Raw genomic sequence first — 18,693 nt, 5'->3', positions numbered from 1 at the left:
GTGATCCTCTCTGGGCACAAGAGGGGCTCTGAGGCTGATTCGCATTAGGATGCTTTTCTCCCAGGAAATGGACTGAGGCTGCTTGGCTCAGCCCCTTGGAACTCCCTGGGCTTCTGCCTGTGACCCAGGCTCGGATAGGACAGGGTGAGGGATGCCATCGCTTGGGATCCCCACAGGTTTGGGGCGTCGTCACTATAAGTCTGGTGTCGGGCAGAGGGAGACGCCAGCTGGTGGGGGGCCCCGCGGAGACGGCCCGATGGCCAAGCAGAACCAGGGGCCGCGGTGCTGCCTTCTCCGGCCTGGCGTTTGGTGCTCACAATGGGCCTGAGAGCGCAGGCGAGTGTTAGCCCTTTGTGCCTGAAGGGGCTCTGCTGGGGGTGTCGCCCCGAGCCCTGGGCATGCTGCCCTGTCAGCCACGAGACGCCCAAGCTGACGAGCTGCCCTGTCAGCCATGAGATACCCAAGGTGACGAGCTGCCCTGGCTAAATGCGCAGTTAAACACGCACCCCTATGAGGCCAGGCTGCGTGTGGTGTGTTGCCTCCATGAGGGGGATTAAAATGGCTTATTCTGGTTCTTAGGCTGAGTCCCCAGGAGAGACTCTCTCTTCCCCCCATTCTGTTTAGGAAGCTCTGGGAAAACAGGTGAAATGGCGAGAGACTGAGAATGGGTTTCAGGGAACCCAGCGGAGATGGAACCTGCTCAGACGCCCAGACATACTGGTATGTAGACTCCCACGGACAAACACAGGTGCGTGTGCACACAGAGTGGCATCATTGCACGTACCATGCATGTGCCACACAGCCACACATGCACACAGCTGAGCGTGCGTACGCAGCCCAGACACATACAGCCACATCGGCCACCCAGGGCTAGGCACAGGCCTGCTCGTGTGCTTGCACGAACGGTACCGAGCGAACGCCAGGGCTGCTGACTGGAAGAACAGCTGTGGCCCCCGTCGGGTGGTGAACACCCTGGGAGCCTCAATTAGCTGCTTCGGAAGCAAATCGCAGAGGGGCATGTGGCTTGAGTTCCCGGCTAAGGGAAGCAGCAAGGGAGGCGGCGCTGGGCACGTGCAGCAGGCCGAGGGGAAGTGGGCCACTCAGTGCTGATCCTCAAGGCCCAACGCTCCAAGGAGCTGGGTGCCCAGCAGCGCTCTCTGGAGAATCTGGCCTGTAGCAATGGGTTATTCCCTTCAGCTCTCGCAAAGCCTGGAGCAGCCAGCAGAGGACAATCCCAACAGGTGCCTGCACCCAGGAATATACCTGCCAAAGGAGCCACCTGGCTGACAGCCCTGAGTCCTTAAGGTCAAAACCCGCTCCTCCTCATCGGCCACGGGAAAGCCAGCACCTGATGGCAGGACTCCAGCTGGGTGACCCTTGACTTGGTTGTAGCAGCTGCCTAGCCCCCGCTAGCCGACTGTGAGTCTCTGTCCTGCTAGTGGCCAGTCCACGGGAGAGGAAAAGAGTCTACTATAGCTGCTAGCCAAGGGAACTACTCCATTAGCTGATGTGGCAGAGACTGCTGCTTTAGGGTTGGTGGTTACAGGGTCATATCCGAGCGGTGGGGTCATTACAGCTGCATTTCTCATAGCCGGATGTAATGGCCATCTAGTCTGACCTCCCACCTAACGCAGGCAGGAGATCCCCCACCTTTCCTGCAGTGAGCCCAAGTAACTTCTGTGGCCTGCACTTCTCCTTCTGCCACCTCTGCTTGCTGTGATGGGGGCTATAAACCCCGCACAGGCTAATCAGGGGCTAACGGGAACCTGAGCCCTGTTGGGGCCCGGCTGGCACCTGGATCTGCATCACTGGGCCTCGCACCCAGCAGAGGAGGAGCTGGGCCTTTGTAAAGGAAGGAAGGAGCTCAGGGCAGTGGGAAGGAAGGCCAGGGAGGTAGCTGGGAGGTTCCTCTCTGGAGCTGGTGGCCCAGAGACACCAAGGGGCCCTGAAGCTTGGAACCAGAACGAGAGAGGAGGAAGCTGGAGGCCGCGGAGGCAGGAAGAGGAGAGCCGAAGGGTGAAGTTTGATGGATGGCAGAGAGGAGCTGCTGGAAGGGGCAGGCTCCCAGGGGGCCCCAGTGAGCAACCCGGAGGAAGGAGGGTGGAGGGCCTGGGAAGGAAGCCCAGAAAGCTGAGGGTGCCATGGAACAGGCTGCTCGAGGCAGGGAAAACCCTCAGCATGGACGGTCAAAGAGTGAAGGCTACAAGAGATGGTGATTTTCCTGGCAGTGGACCCGGAAGCAGGTTCCATTTGGAACAGTAGCCAGACAGCCAGTGACTCAGCCTGCGAGGGTTCGGTAAGGTTCAGGGAGCTGAACTGGGACAAGACGCCCTGGAGCTGAGATTTCGTTGAGTGCCCAACATCCTGGGGCCGAGCTGTACGTCTGGGTAACCCTGGGGCACAGTGGCTGGAGAGACTGGAACGCTGGGTAATGTTTTATATGGATGTGGGGCTGCAGATCCCTGAAAGGAGCGTGGGGCTAAATCCTGCCCTGGCCAGAGTGACTGGTGCCAGGGGGCACCGGGGAACACAGAGCTGCTACACGGTGGCTAGACACGCAGGGGCGCTCCGCAGTCAGTCCACCCTCCGATGCTTTCTTAAAGGCCAGTGGGGCATCCGCCCAGCTGGCTGCTGGTGTTAACATGCTGGTGTCCTCTGCCCTCCCGCAGCGCCTCTGCTACCCCAGCCCCCTTGGCTGGCCACTGGCCCACAGGAGGGGAGGATGCAACTTGTAGGGAGCAGGGGGCATGTGGGTCGTGGGTGATTGCTGGAGATGGCTGCCCTGGGCAGCTCCTGTGCCCTGCTGGAGCAGGGGCTAGCTCTGTAATCTAGGTTTAATATTCTGCAAGGTGGACAGGGGCTTGATTATAGGTGACCTGTCCCTCTTCCACAGCCCCCTGAAAACCCTACATAACTACAGCTAGGGTTAAAAGCAGCATGGCATCTGGGACGTGGGATGTTAACGGCCCCACAGTAACCGTGGCTCTCGTGTGCATGACACAGGCAAAGTGTTCCATGTGTTCCTCTTGGGGGGGTTGATAATAGAGCCCGTGTGGTTCAGAGGGGACAGCATTGGGGGGGTGAGTCACAGGAGGGAAAATCCCTTGAGAAGTGACTCCTGACAGGGTCCCGGGTAGTTCATTCCAACTGCTGCACAAGCACTAAGCCCCAGAGTCCTCTTTGATCAACACCTCTATCTCCTTTAGTGTTTTCCACAGTGCCTGTCGCTGGGCTGGTGAAACCCGGTAACAATCCCATTGCCCTATCCATGAAGTGATGGCATTTGCCCCTGTGTCCTTGGCCAAAGGCTTGACCTTTCCTCCGCTTTGTCGGGTCCTCGTTATCAGGTTCACACTTGAAAGACAAGTCTGAGACCGCGGGGCTATCGGTGCCTGGTCTGAGTTCTGGGCTTCCCTGGGACGGAGAGTGTCCTTGCTAGAGATCCAGGAAGCTTGGACCAGGCTGGCTCCAGCCTGGCCACTCCACATTCTTTCCATTTCAATTGAATTTAATGCCAGCAAAAACTGCTGTCTTGTCTACGCTGGAGACTGAAAATCATACTCCGTTTTATCCTTGGCACAGGTACAGCTGGGGGCATCTGCATTCATGTCTAGCCACCCCCATCGACATGCCACAGCCCTGACCTGAAAGCACCAACCCCAGGATTCTGGCTCTACGCTCTTGTCTTCTCTGGTCCCTTTGCTGCATTTCCAATCGATCAGGGAGAGCTCCCGGCCCATCCACCTTCTCTGGGGAGGCTGCTTGGACAGGGAATCGCTCCCCGAGCTGGAGTGCATGGAACTGCAGAAGGGAGGTTATCGGTGTCTAAAGACAGAAGTTTGCAGCTCTGTCACCACCAGTGATGATTAGCAAAGCAGAGCCTGGTGTCCCGCGCGGGGGAGACAGATAAAGAGGCTGACAGACAGGAAGGAAAATAGGGAGGAGAGAAGGAAGGAATGCAGTTAGCCATGGGGCCCAGGAGCAGGGCTGCCAGGAATTCACCCGTCAGCAAGGACTGGGATCCCTGGAGAAATGCAGCAAGCTGGACATGCCCAGGTCCAAGGGCTGGGCTATTTTGTCCATCCCACATGAGCCGCTGATTAGAACTGAGCCTTTTTCTTCCATTCCTGTTTGTGGAACAGCCCCGGATTCTGGCCAGTTGGTTTGGCACGCGCAAGGGCATTGTGGCTTCTGCAGCCCATTCCTGGCTAGCCTCTTGGTGACCTTGACAGCTGGGCAGAGGACTACCATGAGCTCCAAGCACTGTTGTCAAGCTCCACCTCTCTGTGGTGCAGGATTAGTTACCTGCATCACGTGATATTGCTTGTGCTCTCTGGCTGGGTGGCCTGCATCTTTACAAAGGATTTTCTCCTGTTGATTAAACACATCAGCTGAGTTTGGGTGCAGCCGGGGTTTCTTCTGACTTCCAGCCAACGGTGAGTCTGTGGGTAAGGAGCTGGTGTGGCTGGCTGAGAACCCTGCTTGCTCACCCCCAGCGTGGGACTCGGCCAGCCTGCCATCGCTTTTCTCCCTGGCATACAGAACACTCTTCATAGGGTTATTCCTGGCAGGCTGGGCTCGCGGGGTTGCTGACTCCTGCAATGCTACTGCAGGTCTGGCGATATTCGATGCTTTTTATAAAGCCCCAGCTCCAGGATTCACGTGGCCAGATGGGAATCTCGGCTTTTATTTAAGTTTCTAGCTGTAGCGGGATCGAACTTCTGCCCTGTGTTGGATCCTGCTTCTCCTTTGGTTCCCCTCCTTCTTCAGCCCAACCAACCACTGCTGTGGGTGCTTCTGGGGTTTGGTTCATTAGCCTGAAATAACAGTTAAACTCAAAGTCAGAATCTCCTAGCCTTCGACACCAGGCTCGCCAGACCATTGTGCCCTTCCCGGGCCACTCTGGGAGATTGTGCTTGTGTCCCTTGCTGTAGCAGCTCCAGCCAGACTTTTCCCTCTGGCTGGTAGGGAGAACTTCGTCCTCGGGCCTCTCTGCCCTGAGCCCCGAAGCCGGGCCCCACCCCCAGGAGGCAGATGACGGCACAGGTGAGACGGAGCCCCAGTCTCCTGAAAGGGTCAGCTCAGCATTGTGGAGGTGAGCTTGAAAGACAAGTGCCCCAGGAGACGTAACTGAGCTGAACCCCCAAAACTCTGCTGACAAAGCCTGCAGATGGTTGGGGGGGCCTGGCTCCTGGGCTGGGAGAGGGCAAGCCCAGCACTGCCTTCAGTGGGGCCACGCTGGCCCCTAGAATTTCTGGCTGATGCTTTTTTTCTCTCAGCCACGGGGCCTGGCTTGCAGCTGGGTCTGCAGAGACCAGCTGGGCTGTGCTAGCTTCAGTCCCTGGGTGCTGAGCTCAAGGCCTCACTGGAGCCCGACGAGGCGCAAGCCAGAGGCAGCTTGGGGAGCGACGGTCTCGGCGGATGGAGAGGAGAGGGCACGTCATTGCTGCGGGTGAGTGTTTGGGGCCCTTGTGGAAGCCTTCAGGAGGGGCGTGGAGGGTTGGGGCTGGCGAGCTGGCCTGGGGAGGCATTTCTATGCATGAGTGAGGACCAGCGTGGGGGCAGAGCAGCAGGGGCAGTGAGATTGGCATTCTGGGTGAGTACAGATGGGAATGCTGCCATACTCCACCCCAGAGGTGGCTGCCTTTAAGCAGTGGCTGTGTACCTTTATCCCATGGTGATGTTTGAAAGATGCTTAATCCCCAGGCTGCGCCCCGGGGACATGCCTGCTGGAGTCAGTCGCCACACTGGGTCTTCTAGCAATCTGGGCTGAGCAGTGGGGCCCGGGCACAGAGAGACACTGTGATGCCGGGACTGAGCCAGCCCATGTAAGGGGGACCCTGTGTGGTGAGATGAATGAGCAGGGAGCGGGGGCTGCCTGGCTTGCTGCGTTCCCTCGGTGCTTCCCAGCTCCTCCCTGCGTGCTATCTGTGCTGCCTGGATCCCTTGCACCGAGCCCTCTCCTCTCCCTTGCACTCCTGCTTCGCCATGGGCTGGCAGCCCCTCGTCCCTTCCCCTCACTTCACCGCACACGGTGCCTCCGCCAAGATCAGGGTCAGGAGAAGGACCCTGTGGCCTCAGCATCTGTGCCTCTGGCGCGTGACCCATCCAGTGGCGTGAGCAGGGGGCATGTGGGTGGGGAGCGAGGGCAGGAGTCCGGGCAGACTGGAATGGGGGATTCGGGTGGCTGTACTCACGGATCTCGCGTCAGCGCCAGGGGTGCAGTGTGGCCTACCAGATCAGGCACTGGCCTGTGACTCAGGAGACCTGGCTGGGCCGCGGGAGTGTCGCCTTGCTGTGCCGTGCCAGCGCTCTCGGCTGCAGTGGAGATGGGCTCAGGCGTTCTGGCCCTGAGACCCCTGGCTGCTTGCAGCGGGGTAGGGGCCGGGCAAACAGCCATCCCCACATGGGCCTTGGAGGAGAAGCCCGGGTCATTGCTGGGCCCCCCAGCCCTGGTCATTGCTCCCTCACTCCCACCCCATTGGCTGATCCTGTCAGCAGGGCCCATCCCAGGAGAGAGAAGCAGCGGGGAAGTGAAAGCTGTGAAGGCAGCAGTGCTTGGAGCAGCCCCCTGGGTCTGCCTGGGCCCAGCGGGGGGGTTGGGGTGCTGGGGAGGAAGTAGAGGAAGGAGGGTTCTGTGGCTCTGAGCCTCGGCTGCTGCAGATTCTGTTCTAGGCTCCAGTGCCGATCACTGTCACGTGACCGGTCCAAGCCCCCCTCAAGCCCATCACCGTAGTTGTGCCATGCCTCGGTTTCTCAATCCACAAACAAAGATGTTGTGCTGACACACCTGCAGCCGGTTACCCACACGTCTGCGTTCCTAGCTTGGCCTGGTACTTACCTGCAGCCCAGGGGCTCCCGTGCTCAAGGCTGGGGGCTCTGGGGTCCCCGGGGGCAGGACATCTGCCTCTTGCTGGCATTGTGAGGCTGCTCGAGGGATGGGCTGAACCGATGGGCGGCACACATAGCATGAAGAGGACGGCACACTGCAAGTGGAGGTCAACCTGCATGACTTCCCGCGGCAGGGGGGGTGAAAGCCGGTGTCACGAAGGGATGATTTCCGAAGGGCTAGGAGCCTGTGTAATTACACAGGCAAAACTTTCGGGGCCCAGGTCAGTACAGTCGAGATCTCATGGGAGGGAGGTGAATCCTGCATGCTCCCCGCACCCATGGGCAGCTGGGCGAGAGGCCACCAGCATGGCACTGGGCTGAGGGGGGCTGGAAGGGTCTCCCCTTCTCTCGATCCCTCCCTATTTTCCCCTCTACCCCCACCCTCCGCTGTGGCGCCTGCCATCTCGTTATCCTGGCTATGGGCGAGCTGTTGTGCGGTCCTTGTTCTCCGCCGCGCTGAGCTGTGCTGGATGGCCAGGGCAGGCCCTTTCCCTGGGGATGGGAGCAGCCCAAGGACTCCAGTGGGAGCCTGTCTGCCCAGCTGTTTCGCCTTCTCCGCGGCTCAGCTCTGCTCCAGGCCCGGGGCTCCTAATTGGCGTCTGGGAAATTAATTTGCGGTTTCTCTTCCTTGCTCCTCTTCAACACCTGGGATGCCAAGGCTGGGCAGGAGATTTATAAGCACAGCGGCCCCAGAGGGTGGCAAGCCCCCCGCAGAGATCAGGTCACCAGGCCGCTGCTCGTCTCTGCCTCGGCCTCGGTCCTCCTGCTCCTGCTCCAGATTCACAGCTCGGCTCTTGGTGGGGGCGGTGGGGGCAGAGAGACGGGCTGCCCTTGGCAGGGACGGACACTGCTGGAGGGCTCTCTAGGGTGGCCAGAAATGCGAGTGGGGTCCCTGTTAGACGCTGGAGGATGTTGCTCTCTGGTCCCCAGGGTGTGTGGGGGGGTGGGTTCCCGGGTGGGGTGGGCAGGACGGCCTAGCGCCCGATGGGGAGGGGTGGCGGAGGGGCAGTGTGTGTGGAGGGGGTATGTCCGAGTGTGGGTGGTGGGCGAGGAGGGGCGCGTCCCATGGGCCAGCGAGGGAGCCAGCCCTGCTGGAGTTTCCATTAGCAGCGGCTCGGGGAGGCCCCCTGGCTAACAGGCCCCTCAGCCCATGGCCCCTCTGTTTGAAGGGGGAGGTCTTGTTTACACAGAGCTAATGACCACTGCAGGCCGCCTGATGAGGGAGGGGGAGGGGTAGGCTGGGCTGGGGGGGGACTGCAGAAAGTGGGGGGCTGTGGAGGATTAGGCTGGGGGGTGTTGTGGAAGATACGGGGATGTGGAGGGTGGGGGCTTCTGGGGGGGGCTGGCTTTAAAGTAGGGGAAGATGCTGTGGAGGGTAGGGGGCTACAGGGGGGATGGGGAGGTGAAGGGTGGGCGACTCTGAGGTGGGGGGATGCTGAGGGTAGGGGGCTATGGGAGGGGGTGGGGGCTCTGAGGTGGGGGGGATGCTGAGGGTAGGGGCTATGGGAGGGGCTGGGGGCTCTGAGGTGGGGGGGATGCTGAGGGTAGGGGCTATGGGAGGGGGTGGGGGCTCTGAGGAAGGGGCTGTGGAGAATGGGGGGCTGTGGAGGGGGTGGACTATGGGAGGAAGTGGGGAAATGAAGGGTAGGGGTTATGGGAGGAGGTGAAGGGGAGGACTGAGGTGGGGGCACTATGGAAGCTGGGGGCTGTGGGAGGAGGTGGGGAAGTGAAGAGTAGGGGCTATGGGAGTGGGTGGGGGCTCTGAGGCAGGGGCTGTGGAGAGTTGGGGGGCTGCGGAGGGCAGGCTCTCAGGAGAGGGGGCACTGAGGCAGGAGAAGGATGAGGATGGGCCCTGTGGAGAGTGGGCAGCTCTGGGGTGAGGTCTGGTGGGCAGAAGGAAGGCGGCTCTGGGGTGAGGCATGGGGGCAGGTCTAGCAGGTGGGTGGAAGGCGGCTCTGAGGTGAGGCTTGGGGGATTCGGGTGGGAGGAAGGCGGCTCTGGGATGTGGTCTGGGGGGTCCAGCGGGCAGGAGGAAGGTGGCTCTGGGGTGCAGCCTGGGGGGTCCAGCGGGCGGAAGGAAGGTGGCTCTGAGGTGCGGCCTGGGGGGTGCAGTGGGCAGGAGGAAGGTGGCTCTGAGGTGCGGCCTGGGGGGTGCAGTGGGCAGGAGGAAGATGGCTTTGGGGTGAGCCTGGGGGGTCCGGCGGGTGGGTGAGAGGAAAGCGGCTCCGGGGTGAGGCCTGGGGGGATCCGGTGGGTGGGAGGAAAGCGGCTTTCGGGTGAGGCCTGGGGGTTCTGGTGGGCAGGAAGAAGGCGGCTCTCAGGTGAGGCCTGGGGGGGTCCAGTGGGTGGGAGGAAGGCGGCTCTGGGATGAGGTCTGGGGGGGGGCAGGTGGGAGGAAGGCGGCTCTGGGGTGAGGCCTAGGGGGGTCTGGTGGGTAGGAGGAAGGCCGCCCTGGGCATTTTTAAAGGTGTCTTATGCTGGTCAGAAAACAGTATTTCCAGCCTGTGGGAAATGCTAGGAACTGGATATTTGTTTTCGTCCTGAGTCGGGAACAATTTGATTCAGATGCATCGCAACGACTCGGTCGAAGCATTTCATTGTGGCAATGGTGAAATGGGATCCATCCTACAGCACAATGCTAGCCACACATGACAGTGAAGATAATTGACTCAGACAGAACACAAGGAAAGGTAGGTGACGTATTTTTTACTTCTTTGAGCCACACCCATGAACCACTGGAGCTGGGAAGCCACAGTCAAGCTCCATTTGGAATCGGGTTGAAATTTTTGTGTCAAATTTTAACTGAAATCAACGTTTCTAAATATAAATGTTTTGCTGGACCAGAATTGTGTTTCTCCCTGGAAAACTTCCCTGGCGATGATTTTCCTCCCAGCCCTCGTCTCAGGACTCTGGGGTCCTGGAAGCTGACTGACCCCTAAAGGGAGCAACCCCCACCTCATCCCATCTCTCCGTGGGCCTTCAGTGCTCCAGAAGCCGTGTGCTCTGAACACGGAGGCACTGGGCAGGGGCCTGCTTAGGCGGCATCACTGGAGAACGGTGAGTTGGGAAGCTGACGCCCAGCCGCCAGACTGTTTTTACAGTCGGACCCTCATAGAATCATAGAATCTCAGGGTTGGAAGAGGCCTCAGGAGGTATCTAGTCCTACCCCCTGCTCAAAGCAGGACCAACCCCAACTAAATCATCCCAGCCAAGGTCCACCAGCCACAGCTCCCTGGCCCCTTGCTGCAGGAGGTCTGGGTGTGATATGCCAATTAGAGCTTCTCCCTGAATGCCCGGGCAGCGGGCAAACCAGGCTGGGTAAAATAACAACCCTCAACAACCTCTCCCCCCAAAAACACCCCCTGAAACTTGCTACAAGCCTGGCCTGGCCCCACAATTCCTCTCCCCTTCTCACAGCCCTTTTCCATGCTCACCTCTGCACCCCACCCAGGTTCCCCACAGCAGCTGTGACCCAAGAGATCATGTTCCCATCAGATTTCCAGCCCAGCCACTGACCACCAGGTCTGCAGAAGAATGAGCCTGGCAGCCAGACCTCAGAGTGCTGATCTGAACAAGCCCCCCGCAGCTGGCGCCATTCGTGTGTCACTGGCTCCTCCAATCGTTCCCCTCGTGCCACTCACGCTCGGCCCCACGGTGGCCTGTCCGCGATGGGCAAGGCCTCCACCATGTGGAGTTCAGGGTTGGGTTGGGGAGCTACTCTGCCTCCTCCAGATTGGACTGCGGCCCAGGGGCTGAGCTGGAGAAGGGACATGGGACCTTGTCTGTCCTCTCTCTCCCACCTCCCCAAAGTGAAAACATCTCAGCAGAGTGGATTGAGTTAAATCTAAGTGATTAAAATCACCAATGGAAAGCCTCGATTTAAATCATCCATTTTAATCAACTTTTCCATTTGTCCTTCCCTTATTTTCTCTAGAAAGGTGTGTTCTCTTTTGTAGCCGACATAACCGTTAAAACATGTTGATTTATAACTCAATAGAGCCTTTACATTAGATTTGGTGTATCTTTTAGCTAAGAAAAGAACTGGATATTTATGGAAGCAATTTATATAGCTTAATATTTTCATATTCTTATTACTTGTACATTTTTAGTACATTAGGAAATGGTGAATGATCTACTGCTTATTTACTGGATAATTAACTTTTTGCTCATGGTTTGTGTCAAGCTGCATTAGAATGGTAACTGGAATTTAATTAAACGCACACAAAGTATTTTGGTTAAACAGCACAAGCTTCAACGTTTTGCACATGTGATCTGGAGTAAGTAAGTTTTCCTGCTGGAGGGTGGGAGGGGTCATAAATATTCATAATTTTGAGAACTGAGCAAATCAGCACTCAGAGAGGGAGCAGCTGTACCCGAGGCACATGAGACCACCCAGGTGGGCTCAGTGGCTGATCCGGATGAGATGCAGGACAGTATCTCCTGGAGTCAGAGGCTGGATCCCTGTGATGACTTTGCCAGTATCTAGCACCCGGTAACACAGTCCCTGCATCCTCAAGAGGATCAAGCCCTTAATACAGCACAGGACCTATTGTGCCATACTGAGACAGCTTGACCTCATAAGTTAGACGTTGTTATCCCAATTCTTTCGTTATCTGGTAAAGCCGCCTTGAACTCAGAGGTTTTGGTAGAGGCTCATGGATTCGGCAGTGTTACTTTTTAGTTGAGAGATTATAAAATGTTTAGACCTTCACATATTTTGTATTGTATTCAGGTTTTGTTTTTAAACAGGTTTGTTTTTTTTTTTAAAAAAAAACTTACTATGATTGATAAACAATAGAAAAAAATCTGATTTAAATACAAAAAAAATCCCATTTTTGTTGTTGAAATCATCAATTTTTATTCACCCTGGTTCTCAGGACCAACTCACAGCTGGAGAGGTGGGAGGGGAGGAAGCAGAAGGAACAGCACTCCCCAAAAAATCAAACCCTCCACACCTGGAAGGACAAAGGCTATGAGACTATCTCTACTTAGGATGCACTCCATGCTGGTTCTAATGGTTGCATGGTCCTCAGCTCATGCTGGTCTTGGACACCTTAGAAACCCCTCCAATTGATGGATCTGGTGGCCTATGCCTTTCTAAAGGGCTCTTTGCCACAATATTTCCATCCCCTCTCGCTATGCATTAGGCCCCTGCTGGGTGGGAATGTCTCTGTTCATTGATGCTTGTCTGACATCATGTGTTGGAGGCTGGGCTGGGCACAAGGCACAGTCAGCTGCTGTCTGAGCACACTGGAGAAACAGCCAGTTTCTTCCTTGGCTTGGTTTAGGGGGTCTCAGTGTCTCTCCAAGATTGCTAGGACCTGTGACCCTGGGATGTATGGTATAATTATTGCCCTGGCAAGTGACCATCTCTTCAGACTCTAAGTGGTACCAGTCCCAAGTGTCCAAAAATCATGAGCCTGTCTTGCTCCTGCCCCTAAACATGAGATTTAAAAGAAAATCAGTATATTGTGGGTTCCTTTGAGTTACGTTGCACTTGGGTCACAGGTTCAGGCTTTTCTTCCCAACTTCCTTTTTTTAATGAAAACTGAGAGCCTCCCAAAATCACCTGGCTCCTGGTGCTGGGTCTTTAAGAAAAACACCAAATACCACCAGGATGGGCGATGCCGAATCTCATATTCTCTCCCACTAGCAACGAGGGTAACTGGCAATCTTGCCACAGTTCCCTGGTACACAGCTCTTGCGGCTATATCCAGGTTAATTCTTTTGGCTCAGGAAGCTCATCAGAAGTTAGTGCTAATGTTTTGGGCCTGGCCTGGCACGTTTTGCATTTCTTTGTGGTTTGTGCTACGCAGAGGGACCCAACTTTTGCAAAGTGGTTGCTTTGATCCGCATGCATGACACTGCAGCTCCTGTACTCCAGCCTGGTGTAGCGACGGCCTCCTCATGTTCATCGCTCAATCTGGTCTGTGCTGTTTGCTTACCTTCCATTCTGCTTGTGTGCCTTTGGTTACATTTCTAACTGTCTTTGTGATGCTGCTTTCACCGGGGAAGGGTTCCATTTAGCTCCTTGGGTTTTGTAAACTGAGTACTAAGTTATTGCTCTGCCCACATCTGGGGAAGGTGAGCTGTCGGTCCGGGGTGGGCAGGTCAGCTCCCTATTTCCAGACAGTATCAAAGGTGCTGAGAGTACCCAGATGACATGCAAGGCTCATTCCTCCATGTTCCTTGGAGGTGAGACTTGGTCAGTTGGATGTTGGCCAGTTTTGAAGGAGGGAGGGATAGCTCAGTGATTTGAGCATTGGTCTGCTAAACCCAGGGTTGTGAATTCAATCCTTGAGGGGGCCATTTGGGGATCTGAGGCAAAAATCAGTACTTGGTCCTGCTAGTGAAGGCAGGGGGCTGGACTCAATGACCTTTCAAGGTCCCTTCCAGTTCTAGGAGATAGGTATATCTCCAATTATTATTATTATTATTATTATTATTTGAAGAACAAACTGAGATGGGAGGTGCTGTTGTGAGCCTGGCGGGGGTCTGTGGTTGTTTAAATGCAAAGGAATGTGCTGTTGCTTGCCTCTCCCCTCCAAGAAGCTCCAAAAGCATCAGTCCTGGGCTCTTGTCTCAGCCGGAGTCCACAGCAGCAGCGGTGCGGCTAGTCCATAAACCTACTCCCCACTCCCCTCAGATACCCTGATTATGATCCTGGTATTAACTGAAGACACAAGCACAGAAAAAATACACAGCTGCCTTCTGACCCTGCACCTACGTGGGGGAGAGAGAGAGATGAGGGTGGGCTAGGTATCCCAATCCTGTCTGAACTCCTTGGCATTACAATGCAAACATCCCTGCATCTTTAAGTGCCTTTCCAGAGTGGGGGGCATCTGACCGCATCGCTAGCAACAAGGGAAGCAAGAAGGCCATCACTTGAAAGAGAGGGTTTTTCAAAGAGCCGAGCTGGGATGTGCCAGGGGAATGCGGCTGCTAAAGTCATCTTGGGGGCGCCTGGCCTTTGCTCTAGCCGTTGCTTTCTCCTGTGTGCTTTTAAAATGGTTTTTGGTGTCTCTGTTCCAGACGCCCAGGCTTGTATTTCTTTTCTTTAAAGCAAAAATGATGTTTGTTTTCTGATGGCAACTCCTTGCCCCGCCAGTTCATCATCCTTCGCCTTCATGACAGGCTCTGTCTGGGATTGCCCAGTATTCCTCCTCGGGAGAAGGCGATGCTCTTTCGTTCCATAGTGGATCTGCGGAAGGCTGCAGCAGTTCCAGTCCTGGGGAGGTCCCACGGTGCTTCTCCCTCGCTCACTCTCGAAAGGTGATTTAGTCTCAGTGGGCGCAGCTGTATTGGCAGCCCTAGAGATGTATGCCCTCTACCTGCACAGCGGGTACGACCTGGCACTGCCAGGTCTCTCTGCACCCATTGTCTCATCATGCTGACAAGGGACAGGTGGAAGGTTGGTCTCTGTGGCCCATTCAGATTTTGGCTTCTCCGCTGAGACTCTTGACCAGAGGCTGAAATTAGTCCTGGTTTCTTGGAGACATGAACCAGGAGTTGGGCTGAGATCTGGTCCAACTCATTTCAGACAAGCTGCTGAAAAAGGGGCTGAATCTGAACTGGGGGTCTAGAGGCGACAGGCCAGGGGCAGTGTTCTTTAAGCAGGGGGTGTCAGCCTCTGACAGAGGAGTCCACTGAAATCTGGGTTTCCTCATCCCTGGCCTGTTGCCCCCACCAAATACTGCTGCCAAAATCCATCACCCCCACCCATCACCCCCTGCTTGAGACTCTCCTCTGGCTCCCCAGTTCACTCCCTGTTCTTGTTCTCATGCCACCCAACATGCAGCCCCTGGCCTCCTTTTTTGTGACACCCCCTACGCACCTGACCAGCACCCGTGGCCTGAATGCCTTCTCACCTTCCCGCAGGCATCCAGCTGCTGGTGGCACGGCCTGCCCGCTTGAAATCGACTTGCTGGGCCTCTGTCCCCACCTTGCTCCGATCTCACTTGGATGCTTCTTCCCACAGCGTCGCCCATGGAAAAACGAGCAGCAAAGGAAAATTCTGAACCACCAAGAGACCCACTTTGCCTAACAGCAGTACCGGTTGGGCCTCTTTCTAGCAGCTGGCGCCCTCCGCTTCCTGCAGTCCGCTCCATTCTCACCTGTCTGCCCAGCCCACCGTTTAGTTTGCAAGCTGCTTGGCCCAGGGGACCAACTTTGTGTTTCCTCTGAAGCCCTCAGTATGTTCACGGGCCCTATAAAATCATCATGATGCTGCATCAAAGCAAGCGTTTAGCCAGAGAAACCAGCCGAAGCCCATAAAGCAGAGAGCTGAGAGAGGACTGAATTTCCAGTGCCCCGGATCGGTGAGATGCAACAGAGATCCACTCTGTTAGTCCTGACCCATGCCCGACTGTGGCACTAGGGGTGCTGTGCTGCAGGGCCCATGGCACAGGGCTCAGCAGGGGGCGCTCTCCCTGCAGACTCAGTGCTGGCCCCAGTGTCCCAGGGTGCTGCTAAAGGGTGCTGTAGCTGCTGGGAGCGGAGTGGGTTTCCCAGTAGGGGGCGCTCTCCCCTGGGAGTCAGCCCTGCCCCAATAACCCAGCCGGGTGGTAGGTGCAGCTGCAGGTTACATCTTTTGGAGAAGAGAAGACAAGGTTCTGAGTTAAACCGACTGAAAATATGAGCAGGAAACAAAAGGAGAGAAGCTGCCACATTGGGGGTGTGTGTGAGAGTCACCCAGAAACCTGCTGGGATTTCGCGGGGAGGGGAAGGTATATGCGAGACTCTTGCAAAGCAGGCGTCTGTGGTCAGAGAGTGCAAACCAGCCATGTAGCAGGGCCGCATGGAAGCTGGGGCAGAGGGCTTGTATGTGCAGAAGCCTCGGGGTGGGATCGCCCCATTGCTGCACCGTACCAAGATGGCATTTGAGGTCCCTCTCGTGTCTGCAAACCACTTGGGTCAAGCCTGGATTGCCCCAAGAGCTGCAGATTCTAGAGTTTCTGCTTCCAAGCCCAGCTGGAACCCAGGAGTCCGAGACAGCAGGAGATAAAGGAGAAGAAAAGAAATCAGCCCGACACTTCTTTGTCTAGTTTGAACCATGGTCTAAGATTCAAACTTGCTCCCAAACTTGCCGTGAGGCCGTCGGTCCATAGAGACACCGGACACCCCTGGAGAGGTACGTTCTGCTCCACGCGCCGTCGTGCTTTTCGAGCTGGGCCCCGAGCCGAGCGGCTTGAGAAGTGTTTCTCAGTCTGGACCTTCTCCCACGCCCACCCATGGGTGGCTGGAGCCCATGTTCGGCTCTGCCTGCTGCATGGCTGGGCCTAGGCACCAAGTCTGACTCCTCGTCCTGAACAGGACCTTTCCCACGTTCAGCAAGGGGAGAGGGGAGTTAGCTCCGGTGGGTCGGGGCGTGGCCAGCTGGAGAACCAGACAGAACCGCAGGATCTGCCTGTGTCCTGCAGCCCCAGGACCAGCCCCATCCTGCCCACCGCCTCTCCTCTGCTCCAAGGGGTGCCGCAGGCTCCCCTGGTGCTACCATGCGCCGTCCTGGGGCACCCACCCTGGCCAGCGCGTGCTGGGGAATCCCCTGCTGGGGTGTCTGCGGCAGGGAGCAGGGTGTCTGGGTTTGACACTCTGGAGGTCAGTTGTTTCCTCAAACTTCTTCCTTCATGTTGAACCTTTAAACCCTCCCCAAAAGACTGGGAAATGGAATGGGGGGGTCACAGTTGGCGTGGGGCAAGGGGGTGGCTGTGAATGGCACAGACAGCAGTGTCCCCTCAGCACTGCTGTCACCAGATATGAGGAGCCTGTCAGCAGCCTGAGGAGGTTGTGAAGGCTGGGACTATAACAGGGTTTAAAAGGGAACTGGATAAATTCATGGTGGTTAAGTCCATAAATGGCTATTAGCCAGGATGGGTAAGGAATGGTGTCCCTAGCCTCTGTTTGTCAGAGGGTGGAGATGGATGGCAGGAGAGAGAGTACTTGATCATTGCCTGTTAGGGTCACTCCCTCTGGGGCACCTGGCATTGGCCACTGTTGGAGGACAGGATACTGGGCTAGATGGACCTTTGGTCTGACCCAGTCTGACTGTTCTTATGTTCTTCGATATAGGGATGGTAGGACCTGGCGTGGTGGGCTTGGACCGGGGTCTCTGGTGGAGAGAGATTGGCAGGGGCAGCTGGGACCCCTCTCTCCCCTCCTGGGTGGCCCCAGGGCAGTGCGAAAGGATGGGAGCAGGAACCAGGCAGGGCCAATGAATGGTTCCTCTTTGGTCCTGCAAACTTGACAACGTTGCTCCTTTTCTTCTGGGCCTTTATTCTGATAGGGCCCAAGCTGCTTCACCGACTGGCTGTGCATGAGGTGGGATGGTCCAGTGGGCAGAGCAGTGGCAGGAGCAGGTTCAGTTCCATGCCCCAGTCGCCCGTCTGGTCAGTGGGGATGGCAGGCCTCCATTGAGACTGGGAGGTGCTCAGAGACAGTGGGGGGGACATAGAAGTTCCTTAGATGTGCTGAAAGTCCCACTGACATGCAGCCACCTCTGGGGTGGGGAGCTGCTGCTGACTAGCCCCTGATGCCCTGCACAACACGGGGCTGGAACAGGGAATGTTGGCCAAGGATAGCTGGAGGGTCAGGTGGGTCAGCGTGGGGCAGCGTGGAGGAAATGTGGCTGTGTGCTGTGCTGCTCCCCTCCCATAAGAGCGGGCTCAGCAGTTCTGAGAGGGGCTGGGCTCAGAGCCATGGGGTAACTGTATCCCTCCATTTAACCCCCTGCCAGGGACTGGCTCTTCTTTGCTGCCCCCACGCCCTGAGGTTGCATCCTGCGGTTGGCTGTCTTGCACTGAGGTCGGGGGGAGCTGTCTGTCCCAGGGGCCAGGATGTCACAAGGGGCATAACCCTGGTGTTTTGCAAACTCCTGGGGTCAGCGGTTCAGCTGCTGCAGGGCCGGGGGTCCTGACACATATGGGCGTTCAGGGTGGAGGCTGGAAGCAAACAAACGAGGCTAGAGTTACAGCTCTGGGCGGGCTCCTTCCCCACCCACAGGGTTCGCCTTGACCAGCGTTTAGTAACATCCAGTCAGCTCAGGGTAACTATAAGCCAGAATCCGGGGCCTCCACATGGCTCCAGCCCTGTATCCTGAGATTTGCAGCTATCTCTGGAGTGAGCAGCAACCGCTGGGATGGAGTTTCCCAACCCCTTGGCAGGCTGGGGCAGATCCAGCAGTCACCTTCTCTACGAGCTAAGGGCCCTGAGCCTGTGAGCCCCAGACACGCTGGCTCCCCACGCCTAGCCAGGCCCGTTGTGACGCACATGTTTGGGAATTCCCCTTACTTCTCTCCTGGGAGGCAGCAAGGGACTCCCTCCCTTAGCAACTTGCCAGGAGCAACAGGCAGAGGTCTTGGCTCTGGGACAGCCAGTGGGACCATGCTGATGCCCTGGCCTGGCCGGGGCTGCTGAAGCCGACCCCACTCCAGTGCCTCACCCACAGAGCCATGTGCACGTTGGGCACCCAGTTCACCTTGATTCCCTGGCGCACTCCGGCTCCCGCTCACAGCCCAGCGAGGCCGTGCGGCCCCATTTTGCATAGCTGAGCGGGGTGTGCATAGAGAGAGGAAGCAGCCTAACAATAGGCCACACAGCAAGTCAGCTGCAGGACTGGGATTAAAACCCAGACCTTCCTAGGCCCCAGTTCCCAGTACTGTCCACTAGACCATGCTGTGTCCATGGGAAGGGATCAGCATTTTATTGGTAAGGATCGGTGTAACACGTGCACAGTTCTTGCACATCACACGTGTGCACATCCATCCATCCCCCATGAGCACATTGCCCTCACTAGTCCCCTTCCCG

General features: G+C 56.9%; 1 protein-coding gene across 5 annotated transcripts in view; it reads left to right on the top strand.

Annotated features, from left to right (window-relative positions):
* Positions 1-15,226: 15,226 nt before the first annotated feature.
* The window catches only part of FGF8 (fibroblast growth factor 8), a 37,699-nt gene continuing 34,232 nt past the window's right edge, over positions 15,227-18,693 (top strand). For all 5 annotated transcript variants that reach the window (XM_050958240.1, XM_050958239.1, XM_050958246.1 and 2 more), the window contains exon 1: positions 15,227-16,021. The gene's annotated coding sequence lies outside the window, so the exon portion shown is untranslated. The remainder of the gene's footprint in view (positions 16,022-18,693) is intronic.

The sequence above is a fragment of the Gopherus flavomarginatus genome, chromosome 6 (genome assembly GCF_025201925.1).
Source record: "Gopherus flavomarginatus isolate rGopFla2 chromosome 6, rGopFla2.mat.asm, whole genome shotgun sequence".
NCBI classification, from domain to species: Eukaryota; Metazoa; Chordata; order Testudines; family Testudinidae; genus Gopherus; species Gopherus flavomarginatus.
The sequence above is the reverse complement of the archived record's forward strand: the minus strand, read 5'-3'. Positions and strand labels throughout refer to the sequence as shown.